The sequence below is a fragment of the Ornithorhynchus anatinus genome, chromosome 5 (assembly GCF_004115215.2).
Source record: "Ornithorhynchus anatinus isolate Pmale09 chromosome 5, mOrnAna1.pri.v4, whole genome shotgun sequence".
In the NCBI taxonomy this organism is placed as follows: domain Eukaryota; kingdom Metazoa; phylum Chordata; class Mammalia; order Monotremata; family Ornithorhynchidae; genus Ornithorhynchus; species Ornithorhynchus anatinus.
In genome coordinates, this window is record NC_041732.1 from 15232741 (window position 1) to 15253737 (window position 20997).

The 20997-nt window shown below is 52.6% G+C and overlaps 1 protein-coding gene across 2 annotated transcripts in view; it reads left to right on the plus strand.

Annotated features, from left to right (window-relative positions):
* Window positions 1–1113: 1113 nt before the first annotated feature.
* Window positions 1114–20997, plus strand: part of LOC100077532 (cell migration inducing hyaluronidase 1) — a 105144-nt gene continuing 85260 nt past the window's right edge. The window contains exon 1 of one of the 2 annotated variants that reach the window (XM_039912282.1): window positions 1114–1774. The gene's annotated coding sequence lies outside the window, so the exon portion shown is untranslated. Of the gene's footprint in view, window positions 1775–2065; window positions 2185–20997 lie in introns of those variants that run through there. The other variant, XM_029066149.2, reaches the window with a different exon arrangement.

The following is a 20997-nucleotide window of genomic DNA, read 5'->3' on the forward strand; positions in this document are numbered from 1 at the left end:
CCCAGCCCAGTTTCAGCCCCAGCCCCAGCCCCAGTCCCAGCCCAGTTTCAGCCCCAGCCCCAGTCCAGCCCAGCCCAGCCCAGCCCAGTTTCAGCCCCAGCCCGAGCTCCAGCCCCAGCCCGTCTCAGTTCTAGTACAAGCCCAGCCCCAGCCCAGCCCAGCCCCAGCCTCAGCTCCAGCTCCAGCCCCAGCCCAGCCCCAGCTACAGCCTCAGCTACAGTCCAGCCCCAGCCCAAGTCCCAGCTCCAGTTCCATACGCAGCCCAGCCCAGCCCCAGCCTCAGCTCCTGCCCCAGCTCCATACCCAACCCAGTCCAGCCCCAGCCCAGCTTCAACCCCAGCCCCAGCCCCAGTCCCATACTCAACCCAGTCCAGCCCCAGCCCAGCCCCAGTCCAGCTTCAGCCCCAGCCCCAGCCCCTGCCCCAGCCCCAGGCCCAGCCCCAGTCCCATACCCAACTCAGTCCAGCTCCAGTCCAGCCCCAGCCCAGCCTCAGCCCCAGCCCCAGCCCCAGTCCCATACCCAACCCAGTCCAGCCCAGCCCCAGTCTCAGCTCCAGCCCCAGCCCCAGGCCCAGCTCCAGTCCCATCCCCAGCCCCAGCCCTTCAGGGGTAGCAGACACGGGAGGGAAAGGGAAGGGAGGGGAGGGGGGCACAGCCTGGGCAAGAGCGGGGTACGAGGAAGTCTGGGCTGGGGAGGACGGGGCCAGGGGAGGTGCGGTATGGTGCGGGGGAGCCGGAAGGGGGAGGGCGGGGCGGGGCGGAGCGGGGGAGCCCGAAGGGGGCAGGAGGGTCAGGGTCGGGGTCGTGGGGGAGTCTTTGCGGGGCGGGGAGGGGCTCGGGGCCGGTGGGGGTCGAGGCGGGGGCGGAGGTGCCGGGCGCGGGGCGCGGGGCGTTGGGCAGCCTGGGGCGCCCCCTGGCGGCGGACCGCGGAATGGTTTCGTCCGGCGGCCTCGACCGCAGCCGCCCAGGATCGACCCCGCGCCACGGCGGCCTCGCTTCGCCCGGCCGCGCCGCACCGCACCGCCCCGCACCGCCCCGCACCGCCCCCCGCCCCCACCGGCCGGGACAGGACACCGCCCGGACCCACCGGACCACCGGGACCCACGGAGCGGGAGCGGGACCGGGCCCGCTGGACCTGCCGGCCGGACTGGACTTGCCCTGGGGCCCGGGCGGCCGGACCGGACCGGGCCCGGTTTCGGAACGGCACTGGACCCAAGAGGGGAGCCGGACTGGGGCCGGACCCAGGGAGGGAGGGAGGCTGGACCTGAGCGGGACCGGGACCGGACCGGACCCGGACTGGACCCAAGAGTCCGTCGGACTTGGGCCAGACTGAGGCTGGACCCCAGCGGGACCAGGACCGGACCCGGACCGGACCCAAGAGTGGATCGGACTTGGGGCAGCCTGCAGCTGGACCGGGACCGGACAGAAGGCCGATCGGAACCGGACTGAACCCCCCTAGTGGAGCCGGACTCGGGCCAGCCTGAGGCAGGACAGGGACCGGACCGCAGCCGGACCAGAGTCGGACTGGACCGTGGACCGGACTTGGGCCAGACTGAGGTTGGACCCGAGAGGGACCGGGACCGGCCCGGAACCGGACTGGACCAGAGAGTGGATCGGACTTGGGCCAGACTGAGGCTGGAGCCCAGCGGGACCAGGACCGGAACCGGACTGGACCCAAGAGTGGGTCGGACCTGGGTCAGGACGAAGCTGGACCGGGACCGGACAGAAGGCAGATCGGCACCGGACGGGGCCCGTCTGGGGCAGAAGTTCTGGGGTGTGAGCCCGGGGAGGTTCGGAGAGTCCGTGGGATGGAGGGGGAGGGGGAGGGTCAGAGAGCCGGTCCGCCCAGCCCCGGACCCCCCACCCCCCACCCCGGCCTGCCGGTCCGGTCCACCCTGCCCCGCCCCCGGCCCGGCCCGCAAGCAGGAGAGAGATGCGGGCAGGGGGCGGGTCCGGTGGCGTCAGAGCCCGGGGGCGGGCCGGGGGCGGGCCGGGGGCAGCGGCGGGGTGGACCCCCGCTGGACTGACCATAAATAAGGGCACGGAGCGGGGAGCCGCACAGCCGTGTGCGGGACAGGGCCGGACAGAGCCGGGGCCGGACAGTGCAGGGCCGGACAGAGCAGGGGCCGGACAGAGCGGGGCGGACCATCCCGAAGGAGAGGGGAGCCGGACACGGGCTGGGCGGTGCGTGGAGGTTGCGGTCAGCAGGGGTCAGCGGGGGTCGGCAGCGGTCAGCTTGGTTGGCAGGGAAAGCGGGGGTCAGTAGGGGTCAGCGGGGGTCGGCAGGGGTCGGCAAGGTCAGCGGGGTCCGCAGAGCGAGAGGGGGTCAGCGGCGGCCAGGAGGGGTCAACAGGGGCAGCAGGGCAGGGGGAGCCGAGGGAGGCCAAATTGCAGGTAGGAGCAGAGAGATTGGCGGGCGGGGAACCGAGAGTGGGACTACATGGGGGAGACAGGCTCCACTTCTCTTCTCTGTCTCAGTCTCTGTCCGTGACCCTGTCTCTCACCTTGTCTCTGTCCCCGAGGCTATCTCTGACTCTGTCTCTGTTGCAGACCTCGTCTCTGACCCTTCTCCGTCCCTGACCCTGCCTCTGACTCTCTCTCCATCACTGACCCTGTCTCTGACCCCGACTCTGTCCCTGACCCCGTCTCTGACCCCTGCTGTCTCTGCCCCTTACCCTATCACTGACCCTGTCAGTGTGCCGGGGTCACTGACCTCTGACCCTGTCTCTGTCCCTGACCCCCATCTCGGTCCCTAACCCCGTCTCTACCCCGGACCCTATTTGCTGAACCTGTCTCCTTCTCTGATCCTGTCTCTGATCCCATCTCTGTCTCTGACCCTGACTCTGTCCACTGACCCAGTCCTCTGACTCCATTTCTTTCTCTGCCCCCCCCCCCCAGACTGTGAGCTCATTGTGGACAGGCCTTGTCTCTCTTAATTGCTGGTCTGTATTTTTCCCAAGCGCTCAGTCCAGTGCTCTGCACGCAGTAAGCGCTCAATAAATTCGATTGAATGAATGACTGGATGAATAGCCCTGCCGCTGAGCCAGTCTCTGACTTCATCGCTGTCTCTGGCCCTGTCTTTGGCCCTGACTCTGTCTCTTACCCTGTCTCTGTCACAGACCCTGTCTCTGACGCCGTCCCTGTCCCTGACCCTGTCTACCTCTGACCCCGTCTTTCCCCCTGGCGCTATCTCCGTCCCTCGTTCTTGTCCTCTACGGTGCTCTGTGTCCCGTCTGCCTGGACCATCTCTCCGGGCGGGTCCGGTGTCCGTCGGCCTGGACCATCTCTCCGGCGGGTCAGGTGTCTGTCTCTCTGGCCCACCGGGGAGCCTTGGACTCACCTCTCCAGGCTGCAGACCCACCTGCCGGTGCAGGAGCCGGTGGTCAGTGGGGTCCGCGGCGGGGGCCGTCCCTTCGGACTTGGCTCTGAAGAGGGGTCTGTCCCACTCTGGTGGACCCCGCACCCGCCCCCGGAGACCCCCGCACTGCCCCCCAGGGCCCTCCGCTGGAACGCTGGACTCCTCGGGCCCGGCTCGGGCTGGGCTGACCGCCCCCCGGGCTCCCTGCTGGACACTGGACTCCTCGGGCAGGGCTGATGGCCCCCGGGCCCGCCGCTGGACGCTGGGCTCCTCGGGCCGGGATGACCGCCCCCAGGGCCCGCCGCTGGACGCTGGGCTCCTCGGCCCGGGTTTGGGGCCGTGCTGACCGCCCCCCCGGAGCAAATGGAGGTAAGAGCGTTGGCGGGGTCCGGGGAGGGTTCTTGGAGCCGGAGAGCCGGGATCAGCGCCGGCCGGGACTCCGAGGGCTGAGGGTTGGGAGTCTGGCACAGAGGCCTGAGAAACCTCCTCCTCCTCCTCTTCCTTCTTATCTTCCTCTTCCTTCGTCTCCCCCTCCTTCTCCTCCCTCTCCCCCTCCTCCACTTCGTCCTCCTTCTTCCTCTCTTCCCCCCCTCCTCCACCTTCCCCTTCTCCCCTCCTCCTCTCCTCCTCCTTCTCCTCTCCCTCCCCTTCCTCTTCCTCTTCCTCCTCCTCCTTCTCTCCCCTTCCTTTTTCCCCTTCTATACTTCCCCAGCATCTTCCCCCTTCCTCCTCTTCCTCCTCCTCCTCGTCCCCTCTTCCTTCTCCTCATCTTCCCCCTCATCTTCCCCTCTTCCTCCTCTTTCTCCTCCTCCCTCCCTCCTCCCCTTCCTCCTCCCCTCCTCCCTTCCTCCTTCCCTTCCTCCTCTTCCTCGTCCTCTTCTCCCCTTCTTCTCTCCCCAACATCTTCCCCTCTTCCTCCTCCTCCTTCTCCTCTTCTTCCTCTTCCTCTTTCTCCCCCCTCCTCCTCTTCCTTCTCCCCTTCCTCCCTTCCTCCTCCTCCTTTTCTTCTTCTTCCTCTTCCTCTTTCTCCCCCCTGCTCCTCTTCCTTCTCCTCTTCCTCTTCCTCTTCCTCTTCCTTCTTCTCCCCATCGTCCTCCTCCTCCTTCTTCTCCTCCCCCTCCTCCTCCTCTTTCTCCTTCTCCCCCCTCTTCTTCCTCCTTCTCCTTCTCCCCTGCCTTCTTCCCCCCTCCTCTTTCCCCTCCTGTTCTTCCCCAGCATCTTCCCCCTTCCTTCTCTTCCTCTTCCTCTCCCCCTCCGTATCCTCCCCCTCAACTTCCCTCTTCCTCCTCTTCCTCCTCCTCTCCTCCCTCCCCTTCCTCCTCCCCCCTCCTCTCCCCTCCTCTTCCCCTTCTCCTCTCCTCCTCTCCTCCTCTTCCCCTTCCTCTCTTCCCTCTTCTCTTCTCCTCCTCCTCCTCCTTCTCCTACCTCTTCTCTTCTCCTCCTCCCCACTCCTTCTCTTCTCCCCTTCTCTTCCTCTCTCCTCCCCTCATCTTCCCCTGCTCCTCTTCTTTCTCCTCCTCCCTCCTCCCCGTCCGCCTCTTACCCCCCCCCCCCTCCCCCGCCCCCGTCAGTGTCCCCCGGGCTCTGGGCAATGCCGGTGGCTGCGGGTTCGGGTGTTGAGGCCCGGTGGGCCGGGGCCCCTGGTGACCCCCTTTCCGTCCTCGGGCTCCCCGGGACCACGTGGCCCGGGCGGCCCAACGGCTCCGCCGCCACCACGGACAGCTCCCGGCCCGGCTCCCGCCCTAACTCCCGCCCACGGCCCGCCCGCCCGCCCGCCCGCCCGCCCGGCCGGCCCGGGGAGGGGGCAGCCGGCAGCTCCGCCCGGCCAGGGCCAGCGCCCTCACCCCTGGGGACCTCCATTTATGATAATAATAAGTTAAACGATTACTACGCGCGAGGCCCTCTACTAAGCACTGGGGTAGGTACAAGCAAAGCGGGCTGGACACGGTCCCCGGATCCCCCCAGCTCCCCCCAGATCCCCCAGACCGACTGACTTCCACGGGGCCTCCTCTTGCCGTCCAGCCCGCTGCCGCCTCCTCCCCCCGGTGGGACTCCCTGGTTGTACCCTTGAATGGGAGTCTGCTGGGCAGCGAGGCGAGGGCCAGGCCGCCACCGTGGAATAATAATAATAATGTTGATAATAATAATGGTATCTGTTAAGCACTCACTGTGGGCCGAGCACTGTTCTAAGCGCTGGGGTAGAGAGAAGGTCATCGGGTTGTCCCACGTGGGGCTCACGGTCTTAATCCCCATTTTCCAGATGAGGTAATGGAGGTACAGAGAAGTTAAGTGGCTTGCCCAAGGTCACACAGCAGACGAGTGGCAGAGTAGGGATTGGAACCCATGTCCTCTGACTCCCAAACCCATGTTCTTTCCACTAAGCCTTGGAAGGCCCCTCCTCACTCCTCTCTGGTTGCAGTTTGGGTTTTCCTCACTGAGGGGTTGAGAGAGGGACTCTCCCCTCCACTGGCTGACTGGGTAGGGGGGTTCTGGCCCCCAGAATTTCCCGGTTTGGTTTGGGCCTCGGTGACCACTGGCTGGGCAGGAGACACCCAGGAAAGTTTTTGTTTTATTTCATAATAATAATAGCAATAATAATAACAACGGTGGTATTTGCTAAGCGCTTACTATGTGGCAGGCACTAAGCCCTGGGGTGGATACAAGCAAATCAGGTTGGATACAGTCCCTGACCCATAAGGGGCTCTCAGTCTCAATTCCCATTTTCCAGATGAGGTCTCTGAGGCCCGGAGAAGCAAGGTGACTTACCCAAGATCCCACGGGAGGCAAATGGTGGAGCCGGAATTAGAACCTATGACCACCTGAGTCCCAGGCCCATGCTCTATCCACCACTACCTGCTTCTCAAAGCTATTTCTAAAGTGCTAACTCTGTGTCAAACACTATTCTGAGCCCTGGGGAAGCTACTAGTGAATTAAGTCGGACACAGTCCCTGCCCCACATGGGGCTCGGAGTCTAGGTAGGAAGGAGAACAGGTATTGAATCCCCCATTTGAGAAACTGAAGCACAGAGCAGAAGTGAAGTGACTCACCGACGGTCACACGGCAAGCAATCGGCGGAGCTGGGATTAGAACCCAGGTCCTCTGACTCCCAAGCCCGTGCTCTACCCATTAGATCACGCTGCTTCTCATTTTACAGATGATATTTTACAGATGGGCCTCAGAGAAGTGAAGTAACTTGCCCAAAGTCCCACAGCAGACAAGTGGCGGAGCTGGGATTAGAACCCAGGTCCTCTGGCTCCCAGGATCTACCTGCTAGGCCATGCTGCTTCTCAGGGAGTCCTGCCACGTTCCTACCGACCCTCCAACCTGATTCCCCGACCAGGCCCTCCCTGGCTCCTCTGCATGTTCCACTGTAGCTGACAGGGACCACCTCCCGGGGCTGAGCTGGCTCTGCCCCAATCATGCCTGTTCGTGAAGACCGGCAGATGGACCGTGCCCAGGTCCTGGCACACGGGGCTGAATCCATCACCCGGCTTAGGTGGAGGAGAAGGCCGACGGAGAGAGACAATGGGAGGGAAATGCCAGGGTTGGGCCTTTCCAGCTCCCCCCTAAACTGTCAGCTCACTGTGGTCAGGGAATGTATCTGTTCTGTAGTTTTATTGTCCTCTCCCAAGTGCTTAGTACACTGCTCTGCACACAGTAAGAGCTCAATAAATACGGCTGACTGACTGACCGACTCTCTGGAGGGGTTTTAGTACGGTGATCTGCACAGAGTGAGAGCTCAATCAATACCATTAATTGATTGGAGACTCGGGGTGAACAAGGCTGTAGATGAAGATGTGCGCACGTGCATGTGTACGTGTGTGTGTGTGTGTAAGTGCGTATGCATGTGTGGAGGTGTCAGTTTGTATCAAGATGTGTGTCTACGTCTATGAAGGAGTGCTTTTGTGGCTGTAGGTACTTGCCTGTGTGCGTGACCATATTGTATAGAAGCCTGTGCTTGTGTGCTCACATGCAGAACATGTGTCTGTGTGTGATCACACCTGCATTTTTGCATGTGTGTACTTGCCTGTGCCTGCATTCGTGTACGTATGAATAGTTTTTGCACACATGCGTGTATGCACATGCATTCTTGCATGCTTATGTCTATGAGAGTATGTGTGCGTGTGTGTGTGCGTGTGAGCGTGTGCACACATGGGCGGGAGGGGGTGGTGTCACGTATATGCACAACCTGTTCTTCTCCTCTTAGCCATATGTTTCTCCCTGGTAGCTCCGGAGGTGATTTTCTGGAATCGTCAGGCCTGAGTAAATTAAATCCAAGGACCTGAGCCAAGTCAACACATCCCAGCAGCTTTACGTTCTGCTCGCCTGCACCTGCACCTGCTGGAGAGATGCAGATGGAGAGGTAGGACCCCAGCACTGGGCTGCCACGTCCCTCCACCCCCCTCTTCTGCCCCCGGCCCCTGCCCTGCCACCTGATGGTAGGGCAAGTTCAACCCCCCGAAGCAACATCGTTTCCATTTCCCCACTTGGAGAGCAGAAATGGATTCATGTTCCTATGGGTGTTTTGAAGCAGTGTGGCCTAGTGGAAGAGCCTGGTTCTGGGAGTCAGAGGACCTGGGATCTAATCCACGTTCACCATTCATCCACTGTGTGACCGTGGGCAAATCACTTCGCTTCTCTAGACCTCAGTTTCTTCATCTGTGAACATAGGGATTAAGATTGTGAGCCCCACGTGGGGACATGAACCGTGTCCAACCCGGACAGTACATAGTAAATACTTAACGAATAGTATACAGAAAATTCGGGTTTGGATAAGGAGGTTGAGCAGCGTTGACTATGTCCTTCCTACGAAGCCCAGGTGGAGACGAGGAATGAGTTGGCAGGTTCGGCGGGGACTTGGCCAAAGTGACCATCTGGTAATCTGGTATCAGATGAGAGTGAGGAGGTTCTGAGAAACCAGTTTTGAGTCCGCGAGAAGCAGCGTGGCCCAGTGGAAAGTGCGAGGGCCTGGGAGTTGGGGGACCTGGGTTTTAACACTGACAGTGCCTGATGCCTGCTATTTGAATTTGGGCAAGATGCTTAACTTCTCTGGGCCTCAGTTTCCCCTCTAGACTGTAAACTCATCCTCTAGATTGTAAACTCTTTGTGGTCAGGGAATGTTTCTGTTTATTGTTCTATTGTACTCTCCCAAGCGCTTAGTATAGTGCTTTGCACACAGTAAGCACTCAATACAGATGATTAAATACTATTGCTGAATAAAATGGGGATTCGATGCCTGCTCATCCTTTTTAAACTGTGAGCTCCAGCCTGGATGATCCAACCTGATCGTCTCGTTTCTACACCGGTCTTTAGTTCGGGGCTCGGCACCTAGACAGATATTCACAAATACCACAATTATTATGGTTATTATTTCTAGCCCTGGTACCTCTCTGCCCAATGCATGCAAGGATAGCCTTACCCCCGCCCCCCCCCATGCCAGCATGAGCTAGTCTTCAACGAGCATGCGTAGTATATAGAGCACAGACCTGGGAGTCAGAGGATATGGGTTCTAATTCCGGCTCCACCACTTATCTGCTGTGTAACCTTGGGCAAGTCACTTTACTTCTCTGGGCCTCTGTTCTCCCATCTGTAAAATGGGGATTAAGACCGTGAGCTCCACGTGGGACAAGGACTGTGTCCAGCTCGATTTGTTTGAATCCACCCCAGAACCTAGTACAATGCCTGGCGCAAAGTAAGCGCTTAAGAAATGCCATTATTATTTTTATTATTATTGTTATTAAGAAACTTCACAGATAACAGAGGTCTAAGATGTGGCCCAGGGAAAAAATGCTGTGTGAGGGGAAGGCTCAGTGCTTGTGTGCCTTAAATGATAATAAAATAATAATAATGATGGTATTGGTTAAGCACTTACTACATGCCAGGCACCGTACTAAGTGCTGGGGTGGATACAATCAAATCAAGTTGGACACAATCCCGGTCTCATGTGGGGCTCACAGTCTCAATCCCCATTTTACAGATGAGGGAACTGAGGCCCAGAGAAGTGAAGTGACTTGCCCAAGGTCATACAGCTGACAAGTGGCAGTGCCAGGATTAGAACCCATGATCTTCTGCCTCCCAGTCCCATGCTCCATCCTCTAGGCCATGCTGCTTCCAGCCCAGCCTCTGAAGAGCTCTGGATGGGGTAGAAAATGGAGGAATTTCTCTCCCAGCCCATCCAGGCGCAGGATCAAGAAAAGGGAGATTGGTTGCTACTTGCAGTTTCTCACAAGTGTCGGGGCTCTGTTGGGTCTTGAAGATTCCCTGCTTATGGTTTAATTATGTGTTGGATCTTCTAGGGGGCTGGGCTGAATCTTCAGTCCATTTTCAGTTGTGGGTGGCCCAGGGCAGTCTGGGGTGAGGCCTGGAGTGGTCCCGGCTGAACCCCTAAACACGCCCTGGGCCCTTCTGAGAGTGAAGCGGCGGATAACCATTTGGGTCACTCCCTCCGACTTTCCCTCTTTGGCCTGTAATTACTTGGAACGACAAGCCGTTTTTAGCTCCTCAGAGGGGAAGCTGCTATTTTTGCTCGTCGATGATCTCGGCGGATAGGGCGGGGGGGGGGGGGGCGGTAGAACCCTCCAATTGTCTGCAAACATGATTCCCAGCCTGAATGCCCATCAAGATAGATCTCTGAAAAGGTCAGGTTCCGGGAATAATAATTATAAAGTTGGTTATGGGTTAAAGCACTTACAATGGGTCAAGAATCATATTAAGTGGCTGGTGGTGTTTACCAATCATCAGGTTGGACATGGAGCCTACCCCACATGGGGCTCCTGGTCTGAGTAGGAGGGAGAACAGCTTCAAATCCCCATTTTATAGTTGAGGAAAGTGAGGTGAGAGAAATGAGTGACTCACCCAAGGTCACGCAGAGGACAAGAGGCGGAGCCAGGATTAGAACCCAGGTCCTTCTGACTCCCAGGCTCACGCTCTGTCCACTAGGTCATAATGCTCCCCTATGTTTCATGTGCTTGATTTGAGATGGTAATGATATAAAAGTGGCTGGAGGTCCAGCAGTGACAGAGCACACATAGAGTCAAGAACGTGGGGTCAAGAACGAGGCACAGTGATTGGGTTTGGTTGAGACGAGTGTAATGTGTAAGGTGGAATGTCATGGAAAAGGAGAGAGGATATTTTTTCTTTTTTAACGATATTTGTTAAGCACTTTCTATGAACCAGGCACTCTTCTAAGCACTGGGATAGATACAAGGTAATCTGGTAGGGCACAGTCCCTGTCCCACATGAGGCTCTCAGTTTTAATCCCCATTTTCCAGATGAGGTAACTGAGGTCCAGAGAAGCAAGTGACTTGCCCAAGGTCACCCAACAGACAAGTGGCGGAGCTCAGATTAGAATCCAGGTCCTTCTGACTCCCAGGCCTATGCTCTGTAATAATAATAATAATAATTATGGTATTTGTTAAGCACTTACTCTGTGCCCAGAACTGTTCTAAGTGCTGGGGTAGATAAAAGGTAATGAGGTTGTCCCACATGGTGCTCACAGTCTTAATTCCCCTTGTATAGATGAGGTAACTGAGGCACAGAGAAGTTAAGTGACTTGCCCCACATCACACAGCCGATAAATGGCAGAGTCAGGATTAGAACCCACAACCTCTGTCTCCCAAACCCGTGCTCTTTCCACCAAGCCATGCTGCTTCTCTATCCAGTGACTGCCTTAGAGCACTCAGGAGTTTCTGCTCAATGGATAGGCAACTATGGGAAGTTTTTGAGAGGTGGGGAGATGTGTGCTGAATCATGTTTTAGAACAGTGATCTGGTTAGCAGAGCAACATCCAGACTGGAGAGGGGAGACACTGGAAGGAGGAAGGTTTGTGAGGGGGCTCATTGCAGCAGTTGATTCAGATTGCGACAAGCACTGGGACCAGAGTGGTCAACATTTAGAGGGAGAGGACAATATGGCTTCTGGAAATGCCATAGCAGAAGGTGTGACAGGATTTGGTGTCTGACTGAATAAAGAGAGTTGAAGGAAAAGGAGAACTCAATGATAAGGTCAAGGTTTCTGGTGGGAAGGGTGGTGGAATGGGAAAGTTAGGTGGAGGAGAGGATTGGGAAGAAAGTTGAAAAGTTACGGTGTTGTACAATTGAGCTTGAGGTGCTGCTGGCCGTGTCCCGGAGTGGGGAGGAGAAATGAGATGACAGAAAAGGAGAGGGGTTGGGGCGAAAAGAGGAAGTTTTGGAATCATTTGCCTAGGGGATGGTAGTTAAACCCTTGAGAGCAGACAAGAAGCAGTGTGGTCTAGTGGATAGACCATGGGCCTGGAATTCAGAAAGACCTGGGTTCTAATCTAGCTCTGCCACTTGTCTGCTGTGTGACCTTGGACAAGTCACTTCACTTCTCTGGGCCTCAGTTACCTCATCTGAAAAATGGGGATTAAGATTGTGAGCCCTCTGTGGGACGGGGACTGTGTCCACACTGATTAGTTTGTGTTACCCCAGTGTTAGTACAGTACCTGACACATAAGTACTTCATAAATACTGTTTAAAAAAAAAAGCAATGTTGCCTAGTGGAAAGAGCCTGGCGCTCGGGAGTCAGGAGTACCTGAGTTCTACTCCTGGCTCAGTTACATGCCTATTTTGTGACCTTAGGCAAGTCACTTCACTTCTCTATGCCTCAATTTCCCCACCTGTAAAAGAAAGATTCATTCTTACACCCTCTTACTTAGACTGTGAGGCCCCTGGGGGACAGAGACCGTGTCCAACCTGATAATCTATCCACCCCAGCATTTTAGAACAGTGCTTGACACATAGTAAGCATCTAACAAATACTAGTATTATATTATTATGCTATTCATAGATAATGCTTAATAAATACCATAATTATTATTTAATTTTTTAAAATGGCATTTGTTAAGTTCTTACTGTCTCAATTCCCATTTTACAAATGAGGTAACTGAGGCTTAGAGTAGCGAGGTGACTCTCCCGAGATCACTCGGGACCACAAGTTGCAGAGCCGGGATTAGAATCCAGGTCCTTCTGACTCCCAGGCCCGTATTCTATCCACTAAAGCCATGCTATTTTCATTATTATTGTATGAGCTCCCCCAAGGAGTGAGTGAGCTTGAGAAAGGAGGAATCTCCAGTCCTGAGCCTTGATGGACACCTGCAGTTAGGGGGTGAGAACCAGAGAATTCAGTGAGCTCCATGTAGGACAGGGACTAGGCCCAACCTGATTATCTTTATCTACCTCAGCAGTTAGTACAGTGCCTGACGCATAGTAAGTGTTTAACAAGTACCCATTTAAAAAAAACAAAACAAAAAGCCAAGGAGTAGAAGGGTGAGTCCTTGGAGAAACTTCAGATTCAACTGGATGTGTGTGCAGCTGACTCGGACAAAATCTCCTCAGTGGGTCTTACTTGGCAGTGGAAAGAACTATAAAAATACACCATAAAAATACCCATGTAAATTATCAAAAAAAAACAAGCACATGGAGAGGTCATGTCCTCTCTCTCTCTGCGGTTTGTCTACCTGACTGGTGCTTCATTCATTCATTCATTCAATAGTATTTATTGAGCGCTTACTATGTGCAGAGCACCATACTAAGCGCTGGGAATGTACAATTTGGCAACAGATAGAGACAATCCCTGCCCATAACAGGCTCATAGGCTAAATGGTGAGACAGACAGCAAAGTAAAACAGAACAAAACAAAACAAGACAACATCATCAAGAAAAATAGCATCATGGAGATATACACCTCATTAACAAAATAAATACGGTAATAAATAATATATACAAATAAGCACAGTGCTGAGGGGAGTGCTTCTGGGGTCAAAGGGCAGCACTAGTGAGAGGGACCCTGTTGAACATTGAGAGGAGCCCCTGGGGAAAAAGGCTACAGTAGTCAATTTTCCACACCCATCCCCTCCTTTTATGGTATTTGTTAACCGCTTACTATGTCCCAAGGCTTTTACTAAGCACGGGGGTTGGACGTGGTCCCTTTTCCACACTGGGCTCGCAGTATTAATCCCCATTTTATGACTGAGGTAAGCGAGGCCCAGAAAAATGAAGTGAGTTGACAAAGGCCACCCAGCAGACGAGTGGCGGAGCTGGGATAAGAACCTTCTGCCTTCCAGGCATGTGGTCTTTCTACTAGGCCACTTTGCTTCCCGGTTGGAAGGAGCCACCTCCAGGTCCTAAGCCCAGCAGAAATCGGGCCGCTTGGCTGTGCCTAGGCCATCTGGAGCATCAGCTGCCTCACCTGGATGGTGAGGCTGCTTCCCAGCTAGTCCTCAGACAGGAAGAAGAGAGAACTACCCCACATGGCAACTCAGGGCTGATTCCTACCTCTCCTCGCTGCTCTCCCATTACAACGCAGCCCACACACTTCGCTCCTCTAATGCCAACTTTCTTACTGTGCTGCCATCTTTCTACCTCATAGCTGACCTTTTACCCATATCCTGCCTCTGGCTTGGAATGCCCTCCCTCCTCATATCAGACAGACAATGCTTCTCTCCTCCTTCAAAGCCTTATTAAAAGCACATCTCCTCCAAGGGGCCTTCCCCTTGGGTGCTGAGGGCTCTGTTCTGGGCGCCTGTTTGGTGCTGAGGGCTCTGTGCTAGTCACCTGTTGAGTTTGAGGGCTCTGTGCTGGATGCCGGTTGAGGTTGAGGACTCTGTGCTGGTTGCCAGATGGGGGCTGAGGGCTCTGAGCTGGATACCTGTCAGGTGTAGAGGGCTCTGTGCTGAGTGCCTGCTGTGATCCAGATTCCTCAAGTAGCCACCATCCCATCGCCCAAAGCCCATGTTGGGCAAACAAAAGTTCTGTAAGAAGCCAAGCAGGCAGTGGTGAATTTGGAGCATAAGTGGTCCTGAGACGAAAGCAATTACGTCTTCTAATTTTACATTTGTAATAACAATAATAGAACCTAGGTGGAGTCTGGCACTAATTAAGCATTGGGAGAAAGGTCAAAAGGCACTGGGCAGGGGCGTGAGGGTGTTGAATTTCCACCCTATGTTTAGCTAAAATAGAATTTTTTAACGGCATCGAAAGTATTGTGTAGGTGTCTTTATCCGGACTTTATTACAGCTGTTGCTCAAGGACCAGTTTGAGCTTGGAAGAGCGCCACACAGAAGTTCAGCTCCGAGTCTTGGGGTCGGGTGCAGCGTGAGAAGTGGTGTGGCATAATGGATAGAGCCCAGGCCTGGGAGTCAGAAGATTCTGGGTTCTAATCCCAGCTCTGCCACTTGTCCACAGTGTTACCTTGGGCAGGGCACTTTACTGCTCCTGTTACTTCATCTGTAAATTGTGGGTTAAGATTGTGAGCCCTATGTGGGACAGGAACTGTGTCTGAGCCGATTATCTTGTACGTACTCCGGTGCTTAGAACAGTGCCTGGCACATCCTAAATGGTTGAAAAAAGGCCATTTTTTTTAAAGCTGTCTCCCAGCTGTGCTTCATGGCCTTAGATTAACCCTTTTTTCTCTCTGGGCTTGGCCTCCCTAATCAATGGTACCAATTGAGTGCATACTGTGTGCAGGGAATTGTACTAAGGGCTTTAGAGTGTACAGTGTAACAGAGTTGGTAAGCATGTTCCCTCCCCACAAGGAGTTTACAGGAAGACAGACATTAATATAAATTATGGATGTGAACATAAGTGCCGTGGGAATGAAGGGGAGTTGAATAAAGGGTATAAATTCAAGTGCAAAGGAAATGCAGAAGGTATAGGGAGCAGGGGAAATATGGATTTAGTCAGGGAAGGCTTCTTGGAGGAGATGCTATTTTAATAAGGCTTTGAAGTTGAGGAGAGGAGTGGTCTGTTGTATATGAAAGGGGAGAGAGCTCCAGGACAGAGGCACACAGGCCTGGGAATCAGTAGGTCATGGGTCCTAAACCAGGCTCCGCCACTGGTCTGCTGTGTAACCTTGGGCCAATCACAGCACTTCTCTGTGCCTCAGTGATCTCATCTGTAAAATGGGGATTAAGACTGTGAGCCCCATGAGAGACGGGGACTGTGTCCAACCTGATTAGCTTGTAGCTACTGACTCCTATGCTTAGTACAGCGCTTGCCATATAGTAAGCACTTAATAAATGTCACTAATTATTATTATTATTATTAGGCAGGTTGTATGTGAGGGATAACCCTATACAGTGAAGCCTGTCTCCCTCCCTGTCTTGAATTTCCTGCTGTCATGTGCTTCCCTGAAGGACAAAGTCTGGAAGATGATCCCTGCGGGAACCTGTGCAAAGAGTCCAGCAGTCAAAAGCAAATCCTGCCCAGGGACAGAAGGAAATAAATGGACTTTTTTGGGAAGCTCCAGATCTGGAAAGTCAGTCAATTAGTCAGTCATTGTGTCAGTCAATCGTATTTACTGAGCATTTGCTGTGAGCACAGAACTATAGTAAGTGCTTGGGAGATCTGCCTGATTACAGCAGAAAAGTGGTGGACAGAGGGAACTAAGCATTTCTGCTGAGAAAGGAGGAAGCAGCGTGGCCTAGTGAATACAGTTTGGGCCTGGGAGTCAGAAAGACCTGGGTTTTAATCCCTCCTCCGACGCATATCTGCCATGTGACCTTGGGCAAGTTCCTTCATTTCTCTGGGCCTCAGTTCCCTCATCTGTAAAATAGGGATTAAGAGTGTGAGCCCCATGTGGGGCAGGGACTATGTCCAACTTGATTAATTTGTAACTACTTCAGTGATTAGAACATTGCTTGGCACATAGTAAGAGCTTAACAAGTCCAATTAGTAGTAGAAATATTAGCAATACTGCTAGTAATTATTATTACTATTATTGCATTTATTAAGTGGTTAATATGTGACATTCATTCATTCAGTCGCATATATTGAGCACTTTCTGTGTGCAAAGCTTTGTACTAAGCACTTGGGAGAGGACAATACAACAATAAACAGACAATTCCCTGGCCACAGTGAGCTTACAATCTAGAGGGAGCTCACAATCTAACCAGTTGACAAGCATTATTCTAAACACTGAGATAGATGTAAAATAATGAGGTTGGACACGGTCCCTATCCCCACTGAGCTCACAGTTAAAGTTTAAGTGTTTTAGGATTTGATCCCCATTTTACAGTTGAGGAAACTGAGGCTCAGAGAAGTGAAAAGACTTGCCCAAGGTCACAAAACAAGCATTTGGCAGAGCCGGGATTAGAACCCAGTTCATCTGACTCTGAGGCCCAGAATCTTTCCATTAGGCAGTGAGGCTTCTCGTTCCTCCCTGCTCCAAGGCAAAGTGCCAGGCATGCAAGTTGGGAGAGGGGAAGGGGATCTGTCAGAGTGCCAGTAGATAGAGCTCGGGCCTGGGAGGCAAAAGGACCTGGGTTCTAATCCTGGCTCTGCCACTTGTCTGCAGTGTGACCTTGGGCAAATCATTTCACTTCTCTGGGCCTCAGTTACCTCATCTGTCAAATGGGGATTAAGACTGTGAGCCCCATGTGGGACAGGGACTATGTCCAACCTGATTAACCTGTATCTACCCCAGTGCTTAGAACAGTGCTTGGCACATAGTAAGCACTTAAGAAGTACCATAATAATAGCCATTATTATTGTTATTATCTTTGGAGTCAGGGACCTGGAGGTCCCTGTGCAGGGGTCCTGGGAGGCAATAGAGGGTTTGGATGGAGTCTCCCCTCAGAAGAGTGGTCCACCTCCCCTACGTTACGACAAAACTCAGTTTCCCAGTAACAACTGCGGAGGAACAGCGAGACTCTGCCCCTCGGTCATTTGAGCCGTAAGAGTTAAGTCTGAATGGTAAACATGGAAGGAATAGTTCCTTTATTTCCATTTTCACTCATCCCATTGCGGATTTGGCGGGCGAGGTGGCTTTTCCACCGTAGAAAGTTTCCTTGGCTGAGGTTAGGCCAGAGTCAACAATTTCCCTGGGTCCCGTCCACTTCTCTCAAGTCCTGCCATCCAGGAACTCCTCAGCTGGGTGGTAGGACATCCTGCTAGGCATTTGGGAGCAAGTGCTGTGTGACCTTGGACAAACCACTTCACTTCTCTGGGCTTCAGTTCCTTCACCTATAAAATGGGGATTAAGACTGTGTACTCTATGTGGGTCAGGAACTGTGTCCAACCTGATTGCCTTGTATCTACCCCAGTGCTTAGTACAGTGCCTGGCACCTAAGGCACTTAAATACTACAGTTATTATTATTATTTTAATGTCTACCAACTTTATTCTGTTGTACTCTCCCAGCTGCTTAGTACAGAGCTCTCCCCCTCTAGACAGTAAGCTTGTTAAGGACGGGGAACATGTTGGCTAATTCTGTTCTATGGTATTTTCCCAAGGGCTTAGTGTTTAGTAGAGTGTTCTGCATAGTAAGTGCTCAGTAAATGCCATTGAATGATTGATTGTTCTACACACAGTAAGCACTCAGTAAATACCACCGATGATTGATTCATGAATCAATTGATTCATGATTGATTCATTGAAATCATGATTTTATTCATGATTCAGTTGATTGATTCATTCAGTAATACTTATTGAGCGCTTACTGATTGGCTGTAAGCACCTCCTGTAGACTCTCAGTTCCTTTTTGTTTTTCTTGGGTGTTTTCTATGCTATTTGTTAGTGCTTAATAGGTGCCAGGCAAGGTACTTAGTGCTGGGGTAGATGCAACCTACTTAGGTTGGATACAGTCACTGTCCCACCTGGGGTTCATAGTCTTAAACCCCATTTTCCAGATGAGGTAGCTGAGGTCCGGAGAAGTGACTTGTCCAACATCACACGAAAGACAATTGAAGGAACTGGGATTAGAACCAAGGTCCTTCTGACTCCCAGGCCCGTGCTCTATCCACTAAGCCACACCACTCCTTGTGGTCAGAGATCTCTTTTAACAACTTTGTTGTGTTGTATTTTCCCAGGGAGCTTAGTACAGTGCTTAGCACAGAAGTGTTCAAAAAATGATATAATCGACTGTGTGCGAAGCCCGGTAGTAAACACTGGAGATTATTCATGAGAATCAGTAGGTACAATTGGAAGAGAACAGAATCTTCATCGTCTTATCTCTTTGTGGGAACACTACAAGGTGGATTTTCCTCCCCTTCCCATCCTACAGTCTGCCAAGGATGTAGAGGCAGGTGACTGACTAATCACAAGAGCCTTCCCTCAGCTGTTCCTGATAAAGGTTCAGAGTTTCAGAACTCCCAAAGGCAGAAAAGCTGAGACTGGGCTTGCTGTATATGAGGTGATGTGGGTGGGGTGTATTACTCTTCTTGTAGGTAGAAGATGGCATTAGAAGATGAGGCTCTAGGAGGAGGAGCAGCAGCAGCAGCAGGATTATTAAATGGTATTTTTGTCTTATGCTGTTGATGCTTTGGGCATATGTCTTTCAGAATGCCTCACTTCCATCTACAATTGCTCTGGTAGTGTATTCATAGACTTTTCTTGGTAAAAATACAGAATCGTCTCCTCTGTAGCAAACTTGTCTCCACCCTCGACTCTCTCTCATGCTGCTGCTGCTGCCCAGCATAGGTGAGTTTTGACTTGAAATAGATTGCTTTGCACTCTCTAGCCACTGGCCAAGCTAGGAATGGAACAGCTTTGCCTCTGCTTGACTCGCCCTCCTGTAGTTGAGACTGTTAGAGTTCTGGAAACTCTCCAGGTGTAACCCTGAGAGGGGTTTAAATTATGTACATATCTTTAAATTATTTATTATCACTTATTTATTCATATTCATGTCTGTCTCCCTTTACAGGCCATAAACTTAATATGGGTGGGGAATGTGACTGCTAATTTTACTGTACACTCCCAACTGCTTAGAACAGTGTTCTGTACATAGAAAGTGCTTGATAAATACCACTGATTGAGGAAGAAGGGGATAAGGAGGAATAGGAGCATGAGGGGGAAATGGAGGAAGAAGAGAGAAGCAGCATGGTGCAGGAGAAAGAGCATGGACCTTGAAATCAGAAGGCCATGGGTTCTAATCCCGGCTTCGCCACTTGTCTGCTGTGTGACCTTGGGCAAATCACTTCACTACTCTGTGCCTCAGTTACCTCATTTGTAAAATAGGGATTATGACTGTGAGCCCCATGTGGAAAAGGGACTGTGTCCAACCCAATTTGTTTGTATCCACCCCAGCACTTAATACAGTCCCCAGCACATAGTAAGCACCTAAGAAATACCACAGTTATTATTTAGAGGAAGCAAGAGGAAGAAAAGGAAGGGGGAGAAGAGATGGAAAGAGGAGAAGGATGAAGAGGCGTTGCAAAAGAAATAGCAATGACTAAGTTTCCAGTTGGAAGTAGGCAATAGAGATGTACAAAATAACATAGTGACACATTTGCCTGACCATTTGGATCCAAACCCTTTGGACATTGGTATTCACTCCAAACTCAGCCCCACAGCACTTAAGAAAAGTATTTGCAAATGACTTATTTATAATAACATCTGTCTCCCCCTCTAGATTGTAAACTCTCTGAGGCAGGGAACGTTTGCCAACTCTATTGCACTGTCGTCTCCTGAGTGCTTAGTATGGTGCTGAGCACACAGCAAGTACTCAATAAATACCACTGATTGAAGAAGTTGACACTCTTATGAGGAAGGTGGATATAAATGTTTTCACACCTTAGAGAGATCAAACGTAAATAGAGCAGCGTGCCTTACTTGGGAGTCAGAGGTCATGGGTTCTAATCCCTGCTCCTCCACTTGACTGCTGTGTGATGTTGGGCAAGCCACTTAGCTTCTCTGTGCCTAAGTTACCTCACCTGTAAACTGGGGATTAAGACCGTGAGTCCCATGTGGTAAAAACCTGATTACCTTGTTCTACCTCAGTGCATTGAACAGTGCTTGGCACATAGTAAGCGTTTAACAAATACCATAATTATTATCAGTCAATAGTATTTATTAAGTGCTTACTGTTTGCAGAGTTCTGAAGCCTTTAAGAGAGCAGAATAGCATACATGAGAGTTACAGAGTAACAGAATAGTATACATGAGAGGGTGCAGTTACTTTCACAAGTACCCGAGTTGGCTGAAGCCTCAAGGCACGGGGAGATTAATCTGGGAGAGTTTGTTGGAGGAGGTCAGATTTTAGGAGGGATTTGAATGTACGGAGAGCTGAGGCCTGTCTGAGGTGAGAAGGGAGGGAGTTTCAAACCAGAGAAGTGCAGGAGCAAGGGAATGGAGGTGGGAAGAGTCAGGAGGGAAGTATAGCTAGAAATAGGCTCAGGAGGAGTAAAGACAGTGCTCTGCACACAGTAACTGCTTAATAAGTGCAAGTGAGTGAAATACAATAGATATGACTAATAGCAGGAATAGCAAGCAGCTGGAGACAGAATATTGACTGGGAGTTTTTGTTGGATGTGAGGAGATCTAGGGAGTCAGTGGAGGAGGGTTTGGAGGACAGGAGAGATTCGATGGGCTGAGCAGTGCTTCAGGAAGATGATCTGTGCAGCAGTGTGTAATGCAGACTGGAGGTAGAAGAGGCTGGAGTCTGGGAGGCTCAGGAGGAGGCTAATGCAATAGTCCAGGTGTGGCAAGACTGTGGGTACTGGCATGACCTAGTGGATAGAGCATAGGCTTGGGAATCAGAAGGACCTGGGTTCTAAACCCAGCTCTGCCACTTGTCTGCTCTGGCACCTTGGACAAGTAGCTTCACTTCTCTGGGCCTCAGTTACCTCATCTGTTAAATGGGGATTAAGAATGTGAGCCGCACGTGGGACAGGGACTGTGATCAA